Source organism: Rutidosis leptorrhynchoides, chromosome 5 (genome assembly GCF_046630445.1).
Source record: "Rutidosis leptorrhynchoides isolate AG116_Rl617_1_P2 chromosome 5, CSIRO_AGI_Rlap_v1, whole genome shotgun sequence".
NCBI lineage: Eukaryota > Viridiplantae > Streptophyta > Magnoliopsida > Asterales > Asteraceae > Rutidosis > Rutidosis leptorrhynchoides.
Window position 1 is genome coordinate 450,863,799 of NC_092337.1, and position 13,673 is coordinate 450,877,471.

A 13,673-nucleotide genomic window follows, 5' to 3' on the forward strand; every position below is an offset into this window, starting at 1 on the left:
GTAATTGAATTAAACTTTATCGTACATAATTTTAAGGTTACATAGGTTATAATTTATTTATTATTTTTATAGAGATATACATATACATATACATATACATATATGTGTATATGTCTTCTAATAAATTAAAATTTTATATTATACTTAAAAGTTTTTTGGTCTTCTCAATATGATGTTATATGTTCAGCCTCTTAAATAAATTTGTTCAATAAAATTGTTCACGCTCTATCACTGATCGGTAGTATAATACTCTGTAGGTGTTACATAGAATTTGTTGGTAGATGTTTATTTTATTTATTATGATAACGCCATAGCCTATCATCCGTGAAATAGGAACGCCACACCCCGCCACCCTCTCACCATTATAGGCAGCAAGCCAACAAGTCGCCAGAGGTGTCATTTGTTGTGCCTGCAACGGCTCTGTGACGAATTGAGGTGGGGCCCATGTATATTTCAAACGGTATTATTATATTTTTATAAATAAAATATTTAAACTTTATAAATATAAATACTCTTTCAACCAGGGCCGTCCCGAGAATTTGAGGGCCCTGAACGAGGTTGGAAAAAAGGCCCCAAGGCCCTAACGATTAATCGGATAATTGTTTAAGAGCCATATGTGATCCTATTCACCAAATCGATAACTAGCGGTGTAAACGAGCCGAGTTAAGCCCGAGCTTGGCAGTGTTTGAGCTCGGCTCATCTGTTTTGCAGAAAGCTCGAGCTCGGTTCGTGTCGAGCCTAAATTTTTTGTTCGAGCTCGGCTCGTTTTATATAAAAAATTTAGTCAAATTTAAGCTCGGCTCGTTAAGCAAACACTTGAATTCGAGGATGCTTGTTAATCATGTTAGTAGTAAGTCATAAGTTCATTCACAAAAATATATTAATGTCCTCTAATTCTTTGGTCATAATTCATAAGTGAACATAGCATTTGAAAGGTTTGTCAATATACCCAGATTACAATTTAATTCGTTTTCCATAATCTCGATGGTCCATATCTTAAAATCAATACTATATAGACAATTATTAGGTTACAAGTATGCCCATATGACAATTATCATATTACATAAACATCTTAATACTCTATTGGGTTTCCTATTGACAATCTCGATGGTCCATATCTGTAACCTTGTATTTTATCTGTAGTTGTTTCCTAGTGTTGTGTATTGTGCTTGTTCTTATAGTATAGTTTGGAGCTTCTGTTCTTGTAGTGTAAATGGTTGCCCACTTTGCAACCATGCCTTCTGTATCTGATTCTTGAGGTTTTAATAATATTGTTGCTTTTCAAAAAAAAATACTCTATTGGGTTTAGGAAGAGAAGATAAATATAAGTAGGTATAATCAATTATTATTGGTTCCCACATCGTTTTGAAAGCAATTCTCTGGGGACTTTATAATAGAGATCGGACAATCATACACATCTTAATACATTTAGTGGGCCTTTTAAAGAGACTTTTATCCTACAACTAAACCTTCATATTTTATAACTGGACGTAGTTTATATATAAAAGAAGCGTTGGGATGTAAATGGGGCCCGAAATTTAATGGTCCCTGTGCCCTTTGGGCCGGCCCTGCTTTTAACCATTTTCTCACTCACAATACTCCATTTTAAACCATTTAATTCCATTTCATTTTGTACAACAAAAATGTCATAACAATAATGATTTTTTCAACCATATGTTAAATAATCCAATCCTGTTACCAAACAATTCATCATCGAATCAAGCTAGCAATTCTTTACTAAGTCAAATGAGTTTTTCAAAATTCGCACCAAATCAAAACGCATTTTATAACCAACAATTCATTCAATGACAACAACAACTGCCATATCCACCACGACAACTACCATTTCAATATTATTCACAAGAACCACCATTCTCATACATTCCACAACAGCAATAACATTTCTTTTCACAACAAACACCATACATTTCATAACCTTTAACACAATCGACTATTGAAACCGTACCCGAAACCGAACAAAAACAAGCAAAAAGAAAAGGCAAGAAAAAAGTAACTGGGACCGAACCAAGTGAACGCCTGAGACGCCAACTTATGCATTAGACTCCGAAAGAAGAAACAATCTTGGTGGAACGTTGGCTCAATGCTACATAAAATCCGCAAGTAGGAAACTCTCAAACTCACGAATCATTTTGGAATACGGTTGTAAGCAACTACAATCGTGTCTCTGATTGCAAAAGAAACAACGATCAAATAACTGGGGAATGGGGGAAAATGGTCCGAGAAGTCAACTGTTTGTTGCTATATACAAAAAATTCAAAAAAGAATGACGAAGTGGAACTAATGAATCGGATGTCATTGAAGCTGCGCGTGCAGAATAGCAATCACGTCAGGGTGTAAGTTTTACACACGATGAAGTACGGAAAGTATTTCGTGAGTGTCCAAAATTTAATATGTCGGAAGGCATAATGAACACTCAAAGACATCCACAACCGGAACCACCAATCATTTTGTGAGACGAGGAACCTTACGGGTTGATCCAAACCCGAATCAAGCAGAATTATATGAGGATGACCCGATCCGTTGTTCATCCGGTCGACTAGCTAGTCGAAAAAGTCGTAAAAGTGAAGGTTCGTCCGACGGCGCTTCTTCACGTTGCTCATCCGACGAGGTTCGTTCTCAAATCTTGGTATCCCATCAAGAAATTGTTCGAACTTAACAAGGAAAACGTCAAGGGTCAATTATAAAATGAATGAGTAAAGCGTTTAAAATCCTCAACACAACCATCAACCCATTGTTGCCTAAACGAAAAATAATTCTTCAAAAATATCGTGAGAATATGCTATCGGTATTGGCACTAATCAAAGAAAAAAATGAAGACGACGAAGACAAAGACACGACTCCTCTCGAATAATTTTATTAATTAAAATTATAATATTCGTCTTATCAGTGTACTTTTTTTTATCTATGTACTTATTTTTATTTAATGTAATATTTATTTTTAATTAATTTAATGTTTATTTTTATATTATAGTAATATTATTTATTTTTATATTTATATTTTGTATTTAAATAATAATTAAAAATGAGAAAAGTTGGATGGTGAAGTTTATGATAGGGAGAGATTTGTGAAAGAAATGTTAAAAGTGTTTGTGCTAATGTGAGGTGATGTGGATGAGAGAAGTTTAGTGAAAGATAAGAACGATAGGAAGTGGCCTAAGCATGTGTATCTTATCATTAAATGTTTACTCTTTTTATATACGTTTATAAGCATCTTTTGAAATGGTGTTAGAGTTCGTTTATAGTGTCCAAATAATAAATAGAACAATCTTGGTCCTTAAAGCCCAATCACATCTCAATAACGTTTAATGTTGGTAACCTTGTTAGTTTTTGCTTCATTGGACTTTTAAAACCCTAAAGTAATAACTTCAAAATTTCCCATTGAACCTTAAAGCCCATACATGTGTTTGATATAAAAAACTTTCTAATGATAGTCTTAATCACGCTCACTAAAGTGAATAACACTTGTAATAGCAGTTACTCGTGTACAATGGTGAATTTAAAAATTCGAGTTACAGATAGAACAAATTAATTAACATTAATATTAATATTAACAATATAATAATAATAATCTTAATAATTTATTATTTATTTTAATTTGTTTTTTTTTTTTTTTGAAAAACAAGCATTATATTAACCACAAAACAACCGAAAGTATCACACCGAATAGTTACAAACCAACAGAACTATAGCTCTAATCTAAATGCTACACCCAACGAATATATACATAAACAAATGCCGAAAGAGTAAATAAGACATTAAACGGCTACAAGTTAGCCAATTCCCGATCTATTAGATAAGGAGAAACGTAGGATCCCGGATTTATTATCCATTGGTGACATTCCAAAAAGGTTTTTTTGTACCGTTTTGAGATCCACCCGAAGCTTAAGGTTTGAGTATTGGTTATCACTCTCGATGCATTCCACGGTTGTTTGTTGAACAATAGGTCGTTTCTAGCTTTTCATAGAGAGTAGCAAAAAACCCATTTAACTCCTTGCCAAATGACCTTTTCGGAGGATGTTACTTGTGAAACAAAAGAGGTGTTATCAAACGCTTGATCCAGTGAAAGAGAGTTAATGAATGGGAGATTCCACCACTTGAGGAGAAGGTTCCAAAGTTTAAGAACCTTTGTACATTCAGTAAAACAACGTTGCACTATTTTCACTAGCTCTCCATACAAAGATTTCGACTTTGAGGGGAATAGCTTTGTTGCGTAGTGTCTCGGTCAGGTTTGCATTACTTGATTTGTCGAATCGATTAAAACAGAAAGTCTTTTAGTTTTGAAAATTCCATCGCTTTCAAGGGACCATTTCCAAGAATCATCGGTATCATTTATTTGAACAGCACCGAGTAACGTCATAAGAGCATGCAAATCGTTTTGGGGCCTCCCACGTATGGGCCTGGCCCAATTCCAACACAACACAGTATCATATCCGACCTTTGATATTCTGTCCGAAACTCTTGCATGTTTATCATTTTCAAGAGCGAACAACCTGCTAAACTTATCCTTTAACCTCATATCCCCGACCCATATATCATGCCAGAAATAAACCGAGCACCCGTTCCCGATTTCTTTGACAAACGAAGTTGAAAAGCTGATCCCCATTGCGTCAATTTCCAGCCCTGCTTTTATGATGTAGCTCCAAGTTGTAGAGGGTTGACGAAACCTGTCAATATTATTAGCATCCAACCCACCCCCGGCCCATAGATACTTGCAATATGATAACAATAACAATAAAGAATCATTACAAATTCATAACCATCACTTTAAAATAAATTTCTAATTGTTACCTAAAAGACTTTTATTCACAATAATGATAATCCGAAATATCGGGTAATCATTAAAAAAAGTATCTTTAAAGATTACTAAAATTGTAGAGACTAAAAAGTTATTATTTATTATTTTAATACAACAAACATATCTATGTGCTCAAATATAAATTTCAATTAGAGAGATGAGAGAGAGAGAGAGAAAGTGAAAGGCTCGCAGGTTAGAGAAGGTTGATCCCCCGTCATTTGCAGGGAATTTAGGATAGTGATGGAGCTTGAACACTAACAACGAGGAGGTCAAAATAACTCAATCAAAACTTGTAGTCTCTTATATATAACTTGAAATGTCCTGTTCTTATTGATTAAAAACGTTCCATATTAATTGATTTCGTTGCGAGGTTTTGACCTCTATATTCATTTTAAAACAAACCATAACCTTTATTTCATAAATAAAGGTTTAAAAAGCTTTACGTAGATTATCAAATAATGATAATCTAAAATATCCTGTTTACACACGACCATTACATAATGGTTTACAATACAAATATGTTACATCGAAATCAGTTTCTTGAATGCAGTTTTTACACAATATCATACAAACATGGACTCCAAATCTTGTCCTTATTTTAGTATGCAACAGCGGAAGCTCTTAGTATTCACCTGAGAATAAACATGCTTTAAACGTCAACAAAAATGTTGGTGAGTTATAGGTTTAACCTATATATATCAAATCGTAACAATAGACCACAAGATTTCATATTTCAATACACATCCCATACATAGAGATAAAAATCATTCATATGGTGAACACCTGGTAACCGACATTAACAAGATGCATATATAAGAATATCCCCATCATTCCGGGACACCCTTCGGATATGATATAAATTTCGAAGTACTAAAGCATCCGGTACTTTGGATGGGGTTTGTTAGGCCCAATAGATCTATCTTTAGGATTCGCGTCAATTAGGGTGTCTGTTCCCTAATTCTTAGATTATCAGACTTAATAAAAATGGGCATATTCGATTTCGATAATTCAACCATAGAATGTAGTTTCACGTACTTGTGTCTATTTTGTAAATCATTTATAAAACCTGCATGTATTCTCATCCCAAAAATATTAGATTTTAAAAGTGGGACTATAACTCACTTGTAGTGACCCGAACTTTTCCATGTTTATATATATTAATTGAGATTGATATTTACATGATTAAATGTTTCCAACATGTTAAGCAATCAAACTTGTTAAGACTTGATTAATTGAAATATGTTTCATATAGACAATTGACCACCCAAGTTGACCGGTGATTCACGAACGTTAAAACTTGTAAAAACTATATGATGACATATATATGGATATATATATAGTTAACATGATACTATGATAAGTAAACATATCATTAAGTATATTAACAATGAACTACATATGTAAAAACAAGACTACTAACTTAATGATTTTTAAACGAGACATATATGTAACGATTATCGTTGTAAAGACATTTAATGTATATATATATCATATTAAGAGATATTCATACATGATAATATCATGATAATATAATAATTTAAAATCTCATTTGATATTATAAACATTGGGTTAACAACATTTAACAAGATCGTTAACCTAAAGGTTTCAAAACAACACTTACATGTAACGACTAACGATGACTTAACGACTCAGTTAAAATGTATATACATGTAGTGTTTTAATATGTATTTATACACTTTTGAAAGACTTCAATACACTTATCAAAATACTTCTACTTAACAAAAATGCTTACAATTACATCCTCGTTCAGTTTCATCAACAATTCTACTCGTATGCACCCGTATTCGTACTCGTACAATACACAGCTTTTAGATGTATGTACTATTGGTATATACACTCCAATGATCAGCTCTTAGCAGCCCATGTGAGTCACCTAACACATGTGGGAACCATCATTTGGCAACTAGCATGAAATATCTCATAAAATTACAAAAATATGAGTAATCATTCATGACTTATATTTACATGAAAACAAAATTACATATCCTTTATATCTAATCCATACACCAACGACCAAAAACACCTACAAAAACTTTCATTCTTTAATTTTCTTCATCTAATTGATCTCTCTCAAGTTCTATCTTCAAGTTCTAAGTGTTCTTCATAAATTCCAAAAGTTCTAGTTTCATAAAATCAAGAATACTTTCAAGTTTGCTAGCTCACTTCCAATCTTGTAAGGTGATCATCCAACCTCAAGAAATCTTTGTTTCTTATAGTAGGTTATCATTCTAATACAAGGTAATAATCATATTCAAACTTTGGTTCAATTTCTATAACTATAACAATCTTATTTCAAGTGATGATCTTACTTGAACTTGTTTTCGTGTCATGATTCTGCTTCAAGAACTTCCAGCCATCCAAGGATCCATTGAAGCTAGATCCATTTTTCTCTTTTCCAGTAGGTTTATCCAAGGAACTTAAGGTAGTAATGATGTTCATAACATCATTCGATTCATACATATAAAGCTATCTTATTCGAAGGTTTAAACTTGTAATCACTAGAACATAGTTTAGTTAATTCTAAACTTGTTCGCAAACAAAAGTTAATCCTTCTAACTTGACTTTTAAAATCAACTAAACACATGTTCTATATCTATATGATATGCTAACTTAATGATTTAAAACCTGGAAACACGAAAAACACCGTAAAACCGGATTTACGCCGTCGTAGTAACACCGCGGGCTGTTTTGGGTTAGTTAATTAAAACTATGATAAACTTTGATTTTAAAGTTGTTATTCTTAGAAAATGATTTTTATTATGAACATGAAACTATATCCAAAAATTATGATTAAACTCAAAGTGGAAGTATGTTTTCTAAAATGGTCATCTAGACGTCGTTCTTTCGACTGAAATGACTACCTTTACAAAAATGACTTGTAACTTATTTTTCCCACTATAAACCTATACTTTTCTGTTTAGATTCAAAAAATAGAGTTCAATATGAAACCATAGCAATTTGATTCACTCAAAACGGATTTAAAATGAAGAAGTTATGGGTAAAACAAGATTGGATAATTTTTCTCATTTTAGCTACGTGAAAATTGGTAACAAATCTATTCCAACCATAACTTAATCAACTTGTATTGTATATTATGTAATCTTGAGATACCATAGACACGTATACAATGTTTCGACCTATCATGTCGACACATCTATATATATTTCGGAACAACCATAGACACTCTATATGTGAATGTTGGAGTTAGCTATACAGGGTTGAGGTTGATTCCAAAATATATATAGTTTGAGTTGTGATCAATACTGAGATACGTATACACTGGGTCGTGGATTGATTCAAGATAATATTTATCGATTTATTTCTGTACATCTAACTGTGGACAACTAGTTGTAGGTTACTAACGAGGACAGCTGACTTAATAAACTTAAAACATCAAAATATATTAAAAGTGTTGTAAATATATTTTGAACATACTTTGATATATATGTATATATTGTTATAAGTTCGTGAATCAACCAGTGGCCAAGTCTTACTTCCCGACGAAGTAAAAATCTGTGAAAGTGAGTTATAGTCCCACTTTTAAAATCTAATATTTTTGGGATGAGAATACATGCAGGTTTTATAAATGATTTACAAAATAGACACAAGTACGTGAAACTACATTCTATGGTTGAATTATCGAAATCGAATATGCCCCTTTTTTATTAAGTCTGGTAATCTAAGAATTAGGGAACAGACACCCTAATTGACGCGAATCCTAAAGATAGATCTATTGGGCCTAACAAACCCCATCCAAAGTACCGGATGCTTTAGTACTTCGAAATTTATATCATATCCGAAGGGTGTCCCGGAATGATGGGGATATTCTTATATATGCATCTTGTTATTGTCGGTTACCAGGTGTTCACCATATGAATGATTTTTATCTCTATGTATGGGATGTGTATTGAAATATGAAATCTTGTGGTCTATTGTTACGATTTGATATATATAGGTTAAACCTATAACTCACCAACATTTTTGTTGACGTTTAAAGCATGTTTATTCTCAGGTGAATATTAAGAGCTTCCGCTGTTGCATACTAAAATAAGGACAAGATTTGGAGTCCATGTTTGTATGATATTGTGTAAAAACTGCATTCAAGAAACTGATTTCGATGTAACATATTTGTATTGTAAACCATTATGTAATGGTCGTGTGTAAACAGGATATTTTAGATTATCATTATTTGATAATCTACGTAAAGCTTTTTAAACCTTTATTTATGAAATAAAGGTTATGGTTTGTTTTAAAAATGAATGCAGTCTTTGAAAAACGTCTCATATAGAGGTCAAAACCTCGCAACGAAATCAATTAATATGGAACGTTTTTAATCAATAAGAACGGGACATTTCAGTTGGTATCCGAGCGTTGGTCTTAGAGAACCAGAATTTTGCATTAGTGTGTCTTATCGAGTTTGTTAGGATGCATTAGTGAGTCTGGACTTCGACCGTGTTTACTTGAAAAATGATTGCTTAACAAATTTTGTTGGAAACTATATATTTTTAACATGTGAATATTATGTGATATATTAATCTCTTAACGCGTTTGATATTATGTGATAGATGTCTACCTCTAGAACAAGTCCCATTGACTCACCTAATAATAATGAAGAGTCAAATGTAAATTCGAATGATTCGTGGACTGATTCACAAGTTCCCGAAGAGGAACCGGAAGAAGAGTCGGAACCGGAAGAAGAATCGGAACCGGAAGAAGAATCGGAACCGGATGAAGAAATAGAACCGGTGGGGGAAATAATAAAACGGTTAAGTAAAAGAAAATCCTCAACCAACCGACCAAGGTTAATTATGGTCAATGGTGTTTCCGCCAAGGAAGCAAAATATTGGGAGGATTACCAATTCTCCGATGAATCGGATTCCGACGAGAATTCCGATGATGTTATAGAAATTACCCCAACTGAATTTAAAAAGGCAAAAGAAAATAATAAGGGAAAGGGCATAAAAATAGAGAAATCTAATTCCAACCCCGATGAACTTTATATGTATCGTCAACGCCCGAAGTCCTTAAGTTGTAACAATGACCCGGGAACCTCTAAACCACCAGGTTTTTCTAAACCAATGTGGACAACGACGGCTCGTATTAGGGGAACATCATATATCCCTAGAAACTTGGCAAAACGAACCAAAACTGAAGAAGAAGAAACGAGCGAGTCGGAATAAGATAGTTGTATTCGTGTGGTGTAATATATGTAATATAGTGTTCTTATGCTTTATGATATATGTAAAAATTGCTTGTATTAATAAGTATTTTTTTTATGAATCTAACTCTTGTCTATTTTACAGTATAAAAACACAAAATGGATAGACAACCCAATATTTTAAGAGACCTACCCAGAGACATGATTGATGAAATCTTGTCTAGAGTCGGTCAGAATTCTTCGGCACAACTATTTAAGGCGAGATCAGTTTGTAAGACATTCGAAGAACGTTCCAAGAATGCCTTGGTTTATAAAAGGCTTTCGTTCGGAAGATGGGGGATATCACATTGGGAAATCCATAAGTTACGATGTGTTTACTTTGACGCATATATTGCGGGGAACCCAAATGCTATTTTACGCAATGGGTTAAGAAATTATTTTGACTCAATATATCCGAATATTGGACTTCGTGATTTAGAAAAAGCGGCTAACATGCAACATAAAGAAGCATGTTATGCTTACGGATTAGTAATGTTCGCTTCTCACCAAAGTGAGAACAAGAACATCGGGCTACAACTATTAAACAAAACGTTCCCACAAGTGACGGAGTCGGTAATTGGGGTAAGAAATGAGGTTTTTAGATTGTTACGGGACTGTTGGACATTACGTAACCCTCGTCCCTTTGACGATGTTACAACACGCTGTCTTATCAACGGCCATAACGGTTATGTTCCACAAGACCAAGGATGGGAAGTAGTCCTAGTAAAACCAGAATGCATGACTTGTTTCTGGACGTATGAATTACGTGTCTTTATTGCCTTTGCTGAACGACTTGTGTACTAGCTAGAATTATCTTCACAACCATCTTGTATCAAATTTATTGTGTGCTATATTTCATGCTATATGTAAAATAAGCGGTATTGTAAGTTTGTAAAATATTGTGTAAAAGTTTGAACGCGAAATATTATTATAATCAGTTTTTCATATAGAATTTTAGTAGTTGAATTGTATATTAGCTACTAAGTATGAACTTAACGGGTAGGTACTACCCGAATTTAAACTTATAAAATGCTAATATGAAGAAAAAGCTTTTATAAATGAGTTCATATTATGCTACGAAATACTATTAACTACTCTTAATATTCTGTATGATTAACTTGTTCCATTTAACTATTTCGAAGGAAATGGCACCGACTACTCGACACACCGTGAATATGAATGAAGAGGAATTCCGTACTTTTCTAGCTTCAAACATAGCCGCAGTACAGGCTGCGCTACATACCAACAATAACCTTGGATCTAGCAGTACAGGAAATCGTGTAGGATGCACCTACAAAGAATTCACTGCCTGCAAACCTTTGGAATTTGATGGAACCGAAGGACCGATCGGATTGAAACGGTGGACCGAGAAGGTCGAATCGATGTTTGCCATAAGTAAGTGTACTGAAGAGGACAAAGTAAAGTACGCTACGCATACCTTCACAGTTCTGCGTTAACATGGTGGAATACCTATCTAGAGCAAGTGGGACAAGACGATGCGTATGCACTACCGTGGTCAGCATTCAAGCACTTGATGAACGAGAAGTACCGTCCCAGAACCGAGGTCAATAAGCTCAAGACAGAACTTAGAGGGTTACGAACCCAAGGATTTGATATTACCACGTACGAAAGACGATTCACAGAATTGTGCCTATTGTGTCCGGGAGCATTCGAAGATGAGGAAGAGAAGATCGACGCGTTTGTGAAAGGATTACCGGAAAGAATCCAAGAAGATATAAGTTCACAAGAGCCCGCCTCCATACAACAGGCATGTAGAATGGCTCACAAACTCGTGAACCAGATTGAAGAAAGAATTAAAGAACAGACTGCTGAAGAGGCCAATGTGAAACAAGTCAAAAGAAAGTGGGAGGAAAACGGTGATAAGAATCACCAATACAACAACAACAGCAATTACAACAATAATCGCAACAATTATCCCAACAATCGCAACATCAATCGCAACTACAACAAACGGCCCAACAACAACAACAACAACAACAACAACAACAACTACAACAATCATCCCAACAACAATAATAACCGCAACAACAACAACAATCAGAAGCAGCTATGCCAAAGGTGTGAAAAGAATCACTCTGGGTTCTGCACCAAATTTTGCAACAAGTGTAAAAGAAATGGTCATAGCGCGGCGAAGTGTGAGGTCTACGGACCAGGGGTTAATAGAACGAAAGGAACTAATGGTGTCAGAATGAGTAATGGCGGAGCAAGTAGTGTCGGAGCAAGTTATGCCAATGTAGTTTGTTATAAATGTGGAAAACCGGGCCACATTATTAGAAATTGCCCGAACCAGGAGAACACGAATGGACAAGGCCGTGGAAGAGTTTTCAATATTAATGCGGCAGAGGCACAGGAAGACCCGGAGCTTGTTACGGGTACGTTTCTTATTGACAATAAATCTGCTTACGTTTTATTTGATTCGGGTGCGGATAGAAGCTATATGAGTAGAGATTTTTGTGCTAAATTAAGTTGTCCATTGACGCCTTTGGATAGTAAATTTTTACTCGAATTAGCAAATGGTAAATTAATTTCAGCAGATAATATATGTCGGAATCGAGAAATTAAACTGGTTAGCGAAACATTTAAGATTGATTTGATACCAGTAGAGTTAGGGAGTTTTGATGTGATAATCGGTATGGACTGGTTGAAAGAAGTGAAAGCGGAGATCGTTTGTTACAAAAATGTAATTCGCATTATACGAGAAAAAGGAAAACCCTTAATGGTGTACGGAGAAAAGGGCAACACGAAGCTACATCTTATTAGTAATTTGAAGGCACAAAAACTAATAAGAAAAGGTTGCTATGCTGTTCTAGCACACGTCGAGAAAGTACAAACTGAAGAAAAGAGCATCAATGATGTTCCCGTCGCAAAAGAATTTCCTGATGTATTCCCGAAAGAATTACTGGGATTACCCCCACATCGATCCGTTGAATTTCAAATAGATCTTGTACCAGGAGCTGCACCAATAGCTCGTGCTCCTTACAGACTCGCACCCAGCGAGATGAAAGAACTACAAAGCCAATTACAAGAACTTTTAGAGCGTGGTTTCATTCGACCAAGCACATCACCGTGGGGAGCTCCTGTTTTGTTTGTCAAGAAGAAAGATGGTACATTCAGGTTGTGTATCGACTACCGAGAGTTGAACAAACTTACCATTAAGAACCGCTACCCACTACCGAGAATCGATGACTTATTTGATCAACTACAAGGCTCGTCTGTTTATTCAAAGATTGACTTACGTTCCGGGTATCATCAAATGCGGGTGAAAGAAGATGATATTCCAAAGACTGCTTTCAGAACACGTTACGGTCATTACGAGTTTATGGTCATGCCGTTTGGTTTAACTAATGCACCAGCTGTGTTCATGGACCTTATGAACCGAGTGTGTGGACCATACCTTGACAAGTTTGTCATTGTTTTCATTGATGACATACTTATTTACTCAAAGAATAACCAAGAACACGGTGAACATTTGAGAAAGGTGTTAGAAGTATTGAGGAAGGAAGAATTGTACGCTAAGTTTTCAAAGTGTGCATTTTGGTTGGAAGAAGTTCAATTCCTCGGTCACATAGTGAACAAAGAAGGTATTAAGGTGGATCCGACAAAGATAGAAACTGTTGA